Source organism: Mobula hypostoma, chromosome 5, assembly GCF_963921235.1.
Source record: "Mobula hypostoma chromosome 5, sMobHyp1.1, whole genome shotgun sequence".
Classification (NCBI taxonomy): domain Eukaryota; kingdom Metazoa; phylum Chordata; class Chondrichthyes; order Myliobatiformes; family Myliobatidae; genus Mobula; species Mobula hypostoma.
Window position 1 is genome coordinate 69033899 of NC_086101.1, and position 15145 is coordinate 69049043.

General features: G+C 41.4%; 1 protein-coding gene across 2 annotated transcripts in view; it reads left to right on the forward strand.

The window, feature by feature from the left end:
• Positions 1-15145, forward strand: part of gpc5a (glypican 5a) — a 948795-nt gene that overhangs the window by 491893 nt on the left and 441757 nt on the right. The gene's annotated exons all lie outside the window — the stretch shown is intronic.

A 15145-nucleotide genomic window follows, 5' to 3' on the forward strand; every position in this document is an offset into this window, starting at 1 on the left:
TCATGTAGGTTTTTTATGAAGTCTAAGTTATTTTTTTTTCTGGCCTTCTTTGCATCCAGTAGCACTGAGTAGTCCCAGACATATCTCTGGCTGACCACTGACTTTCCCGACTCCTGAATTCTTTCCCCCACCACTGACTCTGATTCAATATCCTTGGCAAGAATGCTTAACCCAGTGAGCAGCTCTGAAATCAAACCCATCCCTACATCCTTTGACTCTTCTGCAGAGTGAAAAACAGGCTGTAATTAAGCCTTGAGTGGTCATTTCTGAGGTCTGACCCACAGAATAACTTGATGGCCTAATGACAGCTTGCTAATGGTGAGAGACATTTAGACCATTCCAGATAGATTTATGTAATTCAGAAAAAGATAAAGAAAATATGTGTAATTAAAAATTAGTTAAGTTACTAAATATAATGCTAATGATAAAATACTATCAAGTAAGTGGAATCCTTACCTGTATCAGTTTCATCAGGTTTGGTGATCACATTAAAATCAATTGTGTGCCCGTTTTCACACCCTGTGGTGAGTCTAAAGACTGGACTGTAGGTTGGGTGTGCATTTATCTAGACTCCAACACCTTTCTGACTTACACATTCCATCAGGGGTCAGGACAAGCCAACCCACAAACAGAATCTGGCCACTGGTTCTCTTTGGAGCACTATCCAGCCCATGATTCTGGATAAATGGTAACATCATTTGTTACTATTCTTGCTAATTACTCGATTGAATGTGTGTTTTAAGATAAGTTAATTTCAAATGAAAATAGGACAACTTAGTAGAACATTGCCAGAAGACAAACAAGGAAGTTAGCCTTGTTGGCCCTTTAAAGGATGATATTTAAAACCAAGACCCCGTTCTGTGCTGGAAACTGACATCTAAAATGAGTGGTTAGTAAAAGGAGTACTAAGCAAGGAATTATGATGAAGAAAACTTGAAAATAAGATTATTAAAGTGTGATTTTATAAGACTTAAAATCCACAAGCATTGAAGCCAAATGTTTGTTTTAATACAACTGTCTAGTTTTCAATTATATTTTCATATTTGAGTGATCTTTTTAAAATATTGTGGTGCTGTGTTTCCCATGTAATATGCAGCAACAGTAATTCACCCGTCTTCTCACTATGGTGATCCGGCTGTAAATTAATTATCATGAGCTGAAGTTCCACTTGCAGAAGCATTGATTTTATCACCGATTACATGAAGCGAGTTACAAGTGATTGCTGTATTGTTTTATCCTGCAATATATCGAATTCATTTGCCACTAATCTTTCTATCACATCAGAATTCTGAGTGCTTAAATGTGGATGCAGAGGTAAATCATGGAGGATTGTGGACAAGATTATTAATTGCTTTAGTCAAAAAGGACAATGTTCAGCCATGTTCTACATGAGAATAAATGTCTCTGCAATAATGTTATCAAAGCATGTACATGAAAGTTCATTTAATATATTCAGCAGCTTATGATTGAAAGTAAGTGAAAAGCAAAATTTCGAAAACTTTCTCACAGCAACTGTGACACTTTTAAAATGTGACTGTGTTAAATTTAAATCATAAGGACATTGTCCACTGATGTTATTTGATGTTGAATGGGCTATGAATATCTCAGCTTATATTGGTTTTGATTATGGAACCCGTAAATTAATTTGAAAGACCCAGTTTTTTTTTGGAACACTCTAATAGGCTCCAGGAGCTAACAGTTCTGCAACGGATAACCCAGTGGAAGAATAATAAAGAAAATATTTTTTCTTTAAATGAGTATTTTTAATTTTCTTTGAACATATTTATTTGCCACCAAAATATTAAAGTTAGAAGGAAAGCTTATTTGACTTCCTGGAACTGCAAGAATCGAGTGGTTGCATGATGCAACCTTGAAAAATATAATGCTCATTGTAGTCACTGTGGATTCAGAAATAATTTTCTACTTGACACACAATTATTGTTAAGGTCTGATGCTAAAGCAATACTTTATGTACAAATTTCAGGAACAATTTGACCACTTGATCTCAACAAGATGGATCAACAAGGTTAACAACATTTTAAAATGAATCTTTATGTTTGTCGTGAGTGGTTGAATTTTAACTTACTAGATGATTACATAGAATTATACAGTATAGAAAGACAGTATTGTTCAGTATTGGCTGTGACCATTATTACATTCTCAAGGAGTCTCCTTCCATCTTACTTCACATCTCTTTACCTTATCATATTTAATCATACCTTATGGATATTCATCTGATGGGCACATGGCCAAGTTGTTAAGGCATTGGACTAGCTACCTGAAGGTCGTGAGTTCGAGCCCCAGCCGAGGGAACGTGTTGTGTCCTTGAGCAAGGCACTTAATCACACATTGCTCTGCGATGACACTGGTGCCACGCTGTATGGGTCCTAATGCCGTTCCCCTGGACAACATTGGTGTCGTGGAGAGGGGAGACTTGCAACATGGGCAACTGCTGGTCTTCCATACAACCTTGCCCAGGCCTGCGCCCTGGAGAGTGAAGACTTTCCAGGGGCAGATCCATGGTCTCACAAGACTAACGGATGCCTTTAATTTTAATTTAATGCATCTGGCTTTCTCTTGCAGGCAAACTTGCTGATTGCTTCAAAATTCCACATGATGCCAAATTCAAATAATCACTTTTGAAATTCATTTGGATTTGTTGGCAACCATATATATTTATTATCTTTAATTCTGATATTTCCCAAAGGTATTAATTTTTCTGTATCTTCATCAGACCTTGATCAGGTCACCCCACTCTGTTAATTCCCGCTCCGTTTTGGTGTCAGACTGAGCAAACCCAGATGTTAGGACTTTGTTTCGTTGATGCTGGGTATTAAACTCAACAGGCTTCTTGTATTTCTAAAGATTACGGTAGCCAACATGCCATCTGAAATGTAACAGTCCAGTCTCAAAAATTAACATATCTACCGGGGAAAAACAAAGCCTGAAGATCTCCCATGCTCATGCATGTGGATGTGTGTCTGTGATCCATCCCTTTGTCAGAAATGCTTTTGTTTTTATATTAGAGTAAGTTGGAAATAGTTGTGACTCAAGGGAAGCTGCAGGTATTACTTCACTATTCAGTGTGATCATAGCAGATATATTGTACATTCCAACTCCAACCATCATACCTCTATATATCCTTCAACATTATGCATTTACCACTTTTATTAATTGAGTTAGTATTTATTTTTTTTATGCATACTCTACATTCATAAATATTCCCAGTATGAATGGACTGGCTTTTCCTTTATGATTTCTTCTTTGAACATCCTAAGCTGAAGGAAAAGCTTCTGTTTATTCTTCCATTTGCTTTCAAAATTCTGAAAAAAATCTAATCTCATATCTTGTAAGAATGGTTTTTAAGCAAGCCGGTGAATTTGAAAGTCATGCTGGAGACAAAACATGCACGTTTGAATACAGATGAAATCACCTGGGAGATTTTACACTGGAAATCACAAATAAAAATGTCATTGAAAAGCTGGTGACCAATTTTTACAAGTCTTTAAGATACCCAGGAATACTTTGATAGTGATTTTTGTTTATAAGTGGAGCAGTGCAAAAGGATTTCTACACCCAGGGTAGAAGACAGGACAAACAAAATGAAACTTCAAGCAGCAACAGCCAGGAATGATCCTGAGACTAGCACTAAGGAGCACTGCATACATTTCAGAGGTCTATCTATGTTAACTTACAGACAGTTAACATTTTACATTGATGGCCTTTCAAGTCTTGTATGGAATGTAAAATGTCTTCCTCTTTCCACAGGTGCTGCTTGACTTGCTGATATCTCTATAAGACCATAAGAACATAAGTCAAAGCAGCAGAAGTCGGCCATTTGGCCCATCGAGTCTGCTCCACCTTTTTATCATGAGCTGATCCGTTTTTCCATTTAGTCCCACTCCCCCGCCTTCTCACCATAACCTTTGATGCCCTGGCTACTCAGATACCTATCAGTCTCTGCCTTAAATACACCCAATGACTTGGCTCCACTGCCGCCCATGGCAAAAAATTCCATAGATTCACCACCCTCTGGCTAAAATAATTTCTTCCCACCTCTGTTCTGAATGGGCGCCCTTCAATCCTTAAGTCATGCCCTCTCGTACTAGACTCCCCCATCATGGGAAACAATTTTGCCACATCCACTCTGTCCATGCCTTTCAATATTTGAAATGTTTCTATGAGGATCCCCCTCATTCTTCTAAATTCCAAGGAATACAGTCCAAGTGCGGACAAACGTCTCTCATATGTTAACCCTCTCATTCCCGGAATCATTCGAGTGAATCTTCCCTGTACCCTCTCCAACGTCAGCACATCCTTTCTTAAATAAGGAGACCAAAACTACCCACAGTACTCCAAGTGAGGTCTTACTAATGCCTTATAGAGCCTCAACATCACATCCCTGCTCCTATACCCTATTCCTCTAGAAATGAATGCAAACATTGCGTTCGCCTTCTTCACTACTGACTCAACCTGGAGGTTAACCTTAATGGTATCCTGCACGAGGACTCCCAAGTCCCGTTGCATCTCAGAACTTTGAATTCTGTCCCCACTTAAATAATAGTCTGCCCGTTTACTACTTCTGCCAAAGTGCATAACCATACACTTTCCAACATTGTACTTCATTTGCCACTTCTATGCCCATTCTTCCAATCTATCCAAGTCTCTCTGCAGACTCTCTGTTTCCTCAGCACTACCGGCCCCTCCACCTATCTTTGTATCATCAGCAAACTTAGCCACAAAGCCATCTATTCCATAATCCAAATCGTTGATGTACAACGTAAAAAGAAGCGGCCCCAACACTGATCCCCGTGGAACACCACTGGTAACTGGCAGCCAACCAGAATAGGATCCCTTTATTCCAATTCTCTGTTTCCTGCCAATCACCCAACGCTCTATCCACATATGTAACTTTCCTGTAATTCCATGGGCCCTTATCTTGTTAAGTAGCCTCATGTGCGGCACCTTGTCAAAGACCTTCTGAAAATCCAAATATACAACATCCACTGCACCTCCCTTGTCTAGCCGACTTGTAATTTCCTCAAGAAATTGTAATAGGTTTGTCAGGTAGGATTTTCCTTTAAGGAAACCATGCTGAGTTCTTCCTGTCTTGTCATATGCCTCCAGGGACTCTGTAACCTCATCCTTGACAATCGACTCCCAAAAACTTCCCAACCACCAATGTCAAGATAACAGGTCTATAATTTCCTTTTTGCTTCCTTGCCCCCTTCTTAAATAGCGGAGTGACATTTGCAATCTTTCAGTCCTCCGGAACCATGCCAAAATCTATTGATTTTTGAAAGATCATCGCTAATGCCTCCGCAATCTCCACAGCTACTTCCTTCAGAACACGAGGGTGCATTCCATCTGGTCCGGGAGATTTATCTACCCTTAGACTATTCAGCTTCCTGAGTACTTTCTCTGTTGTAATTGTGACTGCACACACTTCTCTTCCCTGCCACCCTTGAGTGTCTGGTATACTGCTGATGTCTTCCTCAGTGAAGACTGATGCAAAATATTCGTTCAGTTCCTCTGCCATCTCCTTATCTCCCATTACAATTTCTCCAGCATCATTTTCTATCGGTCCTATGTCTACTCTCACCTGTCTTTTACTCTTTATATACTTGAAAAAGCTTTTAGTATCCTCTTTGATATTATTTGCTAGCTTCCTTTCATAGTTCCTCTTTTCGCTCTTAATGACCTTCTTAGTTTCCATTTGTAAGCTTTTAAAAACTTCCCAATCCTCTCCCGTCCCACTAACTTTTGCCTCCTTGTATGCCCTCTCCTTTGCTTTAACTTTGGCTTTGACTTCTCTGGTCAGCCACAATTGCATCCTTTTTCCATTCAAAAATTTCTTCTTTTTTTGAATATACCTGTCTTGCACCTTCCTCACTTCTCGCATAAACTCCAGCCACTGCTGCTCTGCCGTCCTTCCCGCCAGTGTCCCTTTCCAGTCAACTTTGGCCAGTTCCTCTCTCATGCCACTATAATTTCCTTTACTCCACTGAAACACCGACACATCGGATTTCGGCTTCTCTTTTTCAAATTTCACAGTGAACTCAATCATGTTATGATCACTGCCTCCTAAGGGTTCCTTCACCTCAATCTCTCTAATCACCTCCGGTTCATTACACAATACCCAATCTAGTACAGTCGATCCCCTAGTGGGCTCAACAACAAGCTGTTCTAAAAAGCCATCTCGCAGACATTCTACAAATTTTCTCTCTTGAGATCCAGTGCCGACCTGATTTTCGAAATCCACTCATATGTTAAAATCCCCCACAATTATCATAACACTGCCCTTCTGACAAGCCTTTTCTATTTCCTGTTGTAATTTGTAGTCCACATCACTGCAGCTGTTTGGAGGCCTGTATATAACTGCCATCGGGGTCCTTTTACCCCTGCGATTTCTTAGCTTAACCCATAAAGATTCTGCACCTTCCAATCCTATGTCACCTCTTTCTAATGATTTGATATCATTTCTTACCAATAAAGCCACACCTCCCCCTCTGCCTGCCTTCCTATCCTTCTGATACACCGTGTATCCTTGGATGTTCAGCTCCCAGAGACATGCATCCTTTTGCCACGTCTCAGTGATGGCCACAATATCATACCTGCCAATCTGTAGCTGTACGACAAGATCATCCACTTTATTCCTTATGCTGCATGCACCTTAAGACCAATGTTTGGTACTTTTCGCTTTGATTTCACTGCAACTTTATTGCACTGCAACTCATCCCACTGCAACTCATCCCAATGGCTACAAATTTGCCCCATCACCTGCCTGTCTTTCCTGACATCTTTACTGCTCACTATCTTAGATTTATTTCTGTTTTCCCCCTCCTCCGCTCTATCATTCCAGTTCCCATCCCCCTGCCAAATTAGTTTAAACCCTCCCTAACAGCTCTATTAAACCTTCCCGCCAGGATATTGGTCCCCTTTGGGTTCAGGTGTAACCTGTCCATTTTGAACAGGTCATACTTCCCCCAGAAGAGATCCCAATGATCCAAGAATCTGAAGCCCTGCCCCCTGCACCAGTCAGTCAGCCACTCATTTATCTGCCTGATCCTACTATTCTTGCCCTCGCTAGCACGTGGCACAGCTAGCAATCCCAAGATTACTACCCTGGAGGTCCTGCTTCTCAGCTTCCTTCCTAACTCCCGGAAATCTCTCTTCAGGACCTCCTTCCTTGTCCTATCTATGTCATTGGTACCAACATGTACCAAGACAACCAAGCCAATTTCTTGCATTTTCTGTTGTTATTATCCAGGGTGTAGTACCCAGATGTGTACACACCGTTCCTTACTGCCAGTTTCAGGCTGATGCTCCTTGAAGATCACCCGAGTTTCATTTTCAAGAAGAAATATGTCATCTACGGTTTTTTCAGTCCATAAGAACAGACAGAGCCATAATGGAAATTGCTGAATTGCAGGCTTTCTCAAAGTTTACAAAATTCAAAGTTAATTTATTATCAAAATACATACATGTTACCATATACTACCTTGAGATTTATTTTCTTCTGGGCATTTACAGAAAAAAATGAAGTACGATAACATTTACAAAAAACTATATGTAAGGAAAAACTGACAAAAACCGATGTGCAAAAGAAGACAAACTGCAAATAATATATATTACTGAGAACATGAGTTGCAAAGAGTTCTTGAAAGTGAGCCTGTAGGTTAAAAAATCAGTTCGGAGTCATGGTGATTGAAGTTATCCATTCTGATTCAGCAGCCTGATGTTTGTAGGGTAACAACTGTTCCTGAACCTGGTGGTGTGGCTTCTATACTGCCTGCTTAACAAAGGTGTTGAGAAGAATGCACAGCCTGGATGGTGGGGCTCTTTGATGATGGATGCTGCTTTCTTGTAACCGTGCTGTATGTAAACATACTCAGTGCTGTGGAGGGATTTGCCTGTGATGGACTGGGTTGTGTCCACCAATGATGTCATACAGACACATGGCTGGAAACTTGCTGCTAGAAACACCAGCTATTGCATTAATGCTTTTTCATTATTTAGTTCCCACCATGAATATCCCAAGGGTCATCATGTTCAGAAACTCAGATGTAATCACCATATAAATACTGTGGCTATAGTACTAAACTCAAATGTAATCACCATATAAATACTGTGGCTATAGTACTAAACTCAAATGTAATCACCATATAAATACTGTGACTATAGTACTAAACTCAAATGTAATCACCACATAAATACTGTGGCTATAGTACTAAACATGGGCAACCAAACATTTGCAGCATGGGCAACTGCTGGTCTTCCATACAACCTTGCCCAGGCCTGCGCCCTGGAGAGTGAAGACTTTCCAGGCGCAGGTCCTGGATGCAGGTCCTGCATCCGCCAGAGAAAGCAGGATCTCCCAGTGGCCGCCAGAGAAAGCAGGATCTCCCAGTGGCCACACATTTTAATTCCACATCCCATTCCCATTCTGACATGTCTATCCACGGCCTCCTCTACTGTAAAGATGAAGCCACACTCAGGTTGGAGGAACAACACCTTATAACGGATGCCTTCAATTTAATTTAAGTACTAAACTCAAGACCAGGTTCCCTGAAGCTGTTGATGATGGGATGTTATGTTGAAGTTACATAAGATGTTGGCGAGGCCAAACTTGGAGTATTGTGTACAGTGCTGATCCCTCCTTGCAGGAAAGACAGCAATAAGATTGAAAGAGTACAGAGAAAATTTACAAGGATATTGCCAGGACTTGAGGACCTGAGTCACAGTATAAGTTGAAAAGATTATGACTTTATCCTGTGGGAGCATGGGAGAATGATGGGAGCTTTGACTGGGGAATACGAAATAATGAGGCATATTGATGGGATCAACGCTAAGCAGGTTTTCCCCACTGAGCAACACACATCAAAGTTGCTGGTGAACGCAGCAGGCCAGGCAGCATCTCTAGGAAGAGGTACAGTGGACGTTTCAGGCCGAGACCCTTCGTCAGGACTACCTGAAGGAAGAGTTAGTAAGAGATTTGAAAGTGGGAGGGGGAGGGGGAGATCCAAAATGATAGGAGAAGACAGGAGGGGGAGGAATGGAGCCAAGCGCTGGACAGGTGATTGGCAAAGGGGATATGAGAGGATCATGGGACAGGAGACCCAGGGAGAAAGACAAGGGGGGGGTACCCAGAGGATGGGTAAGGGGTATAGTCAGAGGGACAGAGAGAGAAAAAGGAGAGTGAGAGAAAGAATGTGAGTATAAAAATAAATAACAGATGGGGTACAAGGGGGAGGTGGGGCATAAGCGGAAGTTTGAGAAGTCAATGTTCATGCCATCAGGTTGGAGGCTACCCAGATGGAATATAAGGTGTTGTTCCTCCAACCTGAGTGTGGCTTCATCTTTACAGTAGAGGAGGCCGTGGATAGACATGTCAGAATGGGAATGGGATGTGGAATTAAAATGTGTGGCCACTGGGAGATCCTGCTTTCTCTGGCGGCCACTGGGAGATCCTGCTTTCTCTGGCGGCCACTGGGAGATCCTTCTTTCTCTGGCAGCCACTGGGAGATGATTCCCATTCTGATCACACATTTTAAGGCCTTCCCATCATCTACAAATGTAAGTCAGTAGTGTTATGGAATACTCCTTACATACTGGCATCAGTGTAGTTCAAACCAATTTCAAGCAGGCAGACTGTATCCCAGACAAATTATCCTATTTTGTTGACACCCTATCTACCATCCCAAACCTTTGCTGCAGTGTGGACTGTCTGTAAAAATGCACTCCAGTACTCATCTGGCAATACTGACAGTATTTTCCAAACCTATGACTTTCCCACCAAGAACGCTAAGGGCAGCGGCCACAGAGAGACATCAACACCTACAGGATACCTTCCCAATCTCACACTGTCCTGAAATTGGGAGTATATCATAGAGTCTAAGTCCCTGAAACCTCTTCCTGAATAGAACTTTGGTTTACCTTCAGCAGAATAATTTCTAAACAGCTGCATTTTAAGATGGCTCAGCACCACTTCTCAGGGTCAATTAGAGATGGGCAATGAATAATGACCTCAGCAGTGATGCCCAGATTCTGAAGATGAATAAATAAAGGTATGGGAATCTTCAGTGAAGCCGTTTTAAATAGCAGACTTTCTGCTTGTAGTTTCTTCACTTCAGTGGCCGGGATCCCCTGATCCACTAGGAGCATACGTTCGTGTTCTCTCATCTCTGCATAGTCCATTTTCAGTATCTGTTTATTTATTGGCAACATTCCCTAAGCTAGCGGTCACCAACCTTTTTAAGCCCAAGATCCCCTCCCTCGACCTCAGTGAAAGGCAAGATCTACCTATTAAACCGTTTAGAGAAAAAACAGCTCAGATTGTACTTCCAATTAGAGGCCTTTTATTTGGGCGAACTGTATTTGAATTGTACAAAATGCTTTTGTCAAACTTTCAAGTTCATTCAAACAAGAAAACACTGTAACTAGCATATCAAACGGGCCATAGCTGTCTTTCTTTAAGAATATTACAATACTTCACACCTTTAATTCTGTTTCATTATTTAATTTTATTTCAACATGAAAAATAAATGAATAAAAATTGACTGTTGTACTCGGTGTGATGACTGGGGCTGAATACGTTCTGCTAGTTCCCTGAAATTCGGCTCATAACTACAGACAGCCAGTCTGAGACAGTCTGTGAGGTGTAGGGTTGCCAACTGTCCCGTATTTCCCCTGCTAAGGTAGAACGTTCCTATGAAACCTTTCGTGCCGAAATGCTTTACGCCAAAGAAGCAATTACCATTAATTTGTATGGAAAAAAATTTTGAGCGTTCCCAGACCCAAGAAAAACCTACCAAATCATACCGAATAATGCATAAAACCTAAAATAACACTAACATATAGTAAAAGCAGGAATGATATGATAAATACACAGCCTATATAAAGTAGAAATGATGAAAATTAAGCCAAAACCGATTGGTGGGGTAAAGAACAGAAATCGGCACGTACGCGCATGTGCACACAGGTGCCCGCGCAAGGCTTCATGGTCATGGTAGCCTTTTTCGGGGTAAACATAAATGTCCTGGGATTTGACTGCTACTTTTGTCCCTTATTTGGGAGTGAGAAAGTTGGCAACCCTAGTGAGGTGTCTGTCAGTAAGTCGGCTCCTGTACTTAGATTTAATAATTTTCATCTGTGAAAATGCAATTTCACATAGATAAGTTGACCCGATGTAAGCACTGACCTTTAGTGGTATAAAACCAACACGCACACCGCGCATTGCTCGGCCCCATCAGTAGTAATTGCCACTAGTTTATGAATGGGGATGTCATTTTCATGGACATATTTTTTTAAACTCATTGTAAATATCCTCACCTCTCGTTCTTTCCTTTAATTGCAAAAGAGTGAGGAAGTCCTCCTTTTTTGTAAAATCCTGGAAAGCCATTCTGACAAATACAACATGCTGAGCTGTTTGCATTACATCCAGGGATTCATCTAACTGTAGTGAAAAAATATTCACAGAGTAACAAGTCGATCCACGTCCTCTGACAGTGATTCTACCCTCCTTGTCACTGTTGCAGGGCCAAGCGGTATCTTATGTATTGCGGTTGTGATGTCGTTTTTGTTTTTAAAGTCATTAAAAACAGTCTCTGCAGTAATGAACATTGCTTCCTTGAATAAATCGCCATTTGTAAAAGGCTTCTTGTGTTTAGCAAAAGGTGACTTACATGAAATGATGCTTCAATAGCAGCCTTATTTTGAGCAGTATGTTTTGTGGAAAACGATTGCTGGGCTTTCAACCCTGATTTCAGCTCAACTTTCTAGGCACGAATTGCGCTCTTTGTGGGGTAGGTGTCTTTAAATTCCTGGTGGTTGGTGTTGTGGTGCTGCTCCAGATTCCCTCTGTTAGTCAGTGCTTGTGTTTGATGGCACAACATACATACACACTTGTCTTTCACCAAGGTAAACAGAAATTCCTCTTCCCATTCTGGATGGAATTTGCACGTTTTTGCCTTCTTTTGTGGAGCCTCCGCCACGCTATCAGGATATCATGAGCAATTGCCGATTGCGTCGCCTCTGATCTGGGCCGACATTTACGTGCCAGGCAGCACCTAATTAATTAACTTGTTTATTTCGGCTTTTTTTTTAAAGATGTGCTGTGTGCCTCCCGACTACCGCTGCACCCCTGCATGCTTTGCGGCCCAGAGGTTGGGGACACTGCCGTATATTGATGTTTGCGACAGTCTGTACTCTTATCTAATCTGGTTGGTCACTTTGATGGTGCACAGGCTACGCTGAAAACGCGGTGCTTGGCGGGGGAGCTACACATATTTGCACTGGGCAGAAGGAACAGAACTAAACCCCCGCAACCCGGAAACAATCTCTCTTTACAAACAGCTTTTTAGCGAAAATACTGCTATATTACCAATATCCTAATTAGTATTACCTTTATAATGCTCACATAACAGTACTTGTGTATTTATTTTTGATTTTTCTTCAGGATCTACAGGGAAAGTCTCAAAGATTGACCGGTTGATCGTGATCGACGGGTTGGCGACCCCTACACTAAGCAGAGTGGTGCATATTTTGTGCCATGTCCTTTTATATCTTGGTGGTAAAGATTTTACCAGTAAGGCCAAATTGTGGCCGTAAGAAAATTTTGAAATTATCAGTAGAGGATGCCACTTTGAGATTAGCAACATTTTTATGGGGCCTCATGAAGCAGCATTCGTGGTGATTCTCAATGATATTTGGTCACCACTGAAAGATACTAAATCAATTTTTAGACTTTTGTTCTCTGGTCAATACTCAAAAGATCATCATTCTATTGGCTTTTGGCTGTTCATATTATTTTGCGAATGGTTTTACATCAGCTGTCAAATTACCTTCACTGATATTTTTCCACTATTTACAAAATACTTGGAGTTATCCTTTCGTTGTACATAATGAATGTCCTCACTCTATCTGTAAAAGCCTTGAAAGCTTAATCATAGCAACCTAACCAACAAAGTGTACAAAATTTTGACAGCTTTTATAATTATATTCAATAATTATGATGTGCTAAATAGATAAACAATTGTAAAGCTGTGTATCTCAAATATAAGAAATGCTGTACTCTGAAGGTAAATGTATATTCACCAACTCCCTCTGCTACAGTATAGATTTCTGTTTAGATATTCAAGTATTCAATTCATTTCTCCTGACATTTTTTTAGAGAAAATACACAGCTCATAAATTCCAGGCATTTTTCCCTTTTGATTCAGCTGTTTTGTGTATACTATTTGGTGTCTAGTGCCTTGAAATCTATTCCAACAACATGTAATCTGTACAGCTGAATGCCTTGCAGAATTGGATGGTAAAAAAAATATTTGTCAAGCACATTTTCCAGATCAAGCTAAAAAAAACTGAGCAAAACAGAAAACAAGAAGATAGTTCATCAGCTTCTGCTTGTGAACTATATACTGGGTAGGGCCAGAGATCCAAAATACCAAAGGAGAAAGAGAACTTCTGAATGTGGTTTAACTGCATAACCTAAATAAATTACAAATATAGCAATAACTTTAAGGAAAATCATTTGATAATCTTGTGACTGTCAGGAGATAAAAATTAAACAGTAAAATCAATAAACACAAGGGATTTTGCAGATGCTGGAAATCCAGAGTAACACACGTATGGAATGAATAAACAGATAAAATAAACACATCTATGGAAATGAATAAACCCATTGACATTTCGGTCCAAGACCCTTCTTCAGCACTGGAAAGTTTGGGAGAAGACGCCAGAATGAAAAGGAGGGGAGGAGGGGATCGAGCATAGCTCGAAGGTTGTAGGTGAGTCAGGTGGGTGGGAAAGTTAACAAGCTAGTGATGAAGGAATCTGATAGGAGAGGCGAGTCGAACATTGGAGAAAAGCAAGAAGGAGGTGCACCGGGGGAAGTGATAGATAGGTGAGGAGAAGAGATAAGAAGCCAGAGTGGGGAATAGAAGAAGAGGGAAGGGGGAGGAAAAAAATGGGAAAGATAAATCAATGTTCACGCCATCAGGTTGGAGGCTACCCAGACAGAATATGAGGTGTTCCTCCTCCACCCTGAGAATGGCCTCGTGTGGCAAAAGAGGAGGCCACGGACTGATGTCAGAATGGGAATGGGGATAGGAATTAAAATGGTTGGCTACCGGGAAATTCCATTTTTGCCCGATGGAGTAGAGGTGCTCGACAAAGTGGTCCCCCAGTGTCAGGTCTCACCAATGTAGGGGAAGCCACATTGGAATCAACAGACACGATAGATGACCTCAGCAGATCTGCAGGTGAAGTGTAGCCTCACCTGGAAGGACTGTTTGAGACCCTGAATGGAGGTGAGGTATGAGGTGAACGGACAGGTGTAGGTAGCATTTCTGTCACTTGCAGGGATACATGCCAAAAGGGAGATTAGTAGGGAGGGACAATTGGACAAGAGGACCATGGAGTGAGCGATCCCTGTGGAGAACGGAGAGTGGGGGTGGGGTGGGGTGGTGGTGTTGTGGGAAGATAAAGATATGTTTGGTGGCTGGATCACTTTGGAGATGGCAGAAGTTGTGCAGAATGATGTGTCGGATGTGAAGGCTCATAGGATGGTAGGTAAGGACAAGAGGGCCTCCTACCCTGTTAAGGAGGCAGGAAGATGGGCTAAGCATGGAGTTCCGGGAAATGGAGGTGATGCGGGTGAGGGCAGCATCAGTGGATGGAAAACCACGTTCTTTGAAGAAGGAGGATATCTCTGATGTCCAGAAAAGGAAAATCTCATCCTGGTAACAGATGCAGTAAGGACAAAGGAACCGAGAAAAGGGAATAGCATTTTTCTGGGAGTCAGGGTGTGAAGAGGTATATTCAAGATAGCCATGGGAATTGGTAAGTTTGTAAAAGATGTCGGTAAATAGTTTTTCTTCAGAGGTGGAGACACAGATATCGAGAAAGAGGAGAGAGAGATGTCGTAATGGACCAAATGGATTTAAGGACAGGGTGTAAGTTGAGGCAAAGTTGATGAAATTAACAAACTCAGCATGGGTGCATGAAGCAGCACCAACACAGTCATCAACATAGCACAGAAAGAGTTGGAGAGCATGATCATGGATGGCTTGAAACATGGACTGTTCTATGTAGCCAATGAAAAGGCAGGCATAGCTAGGACCCATGCAGGTGCTCATGGCTACCC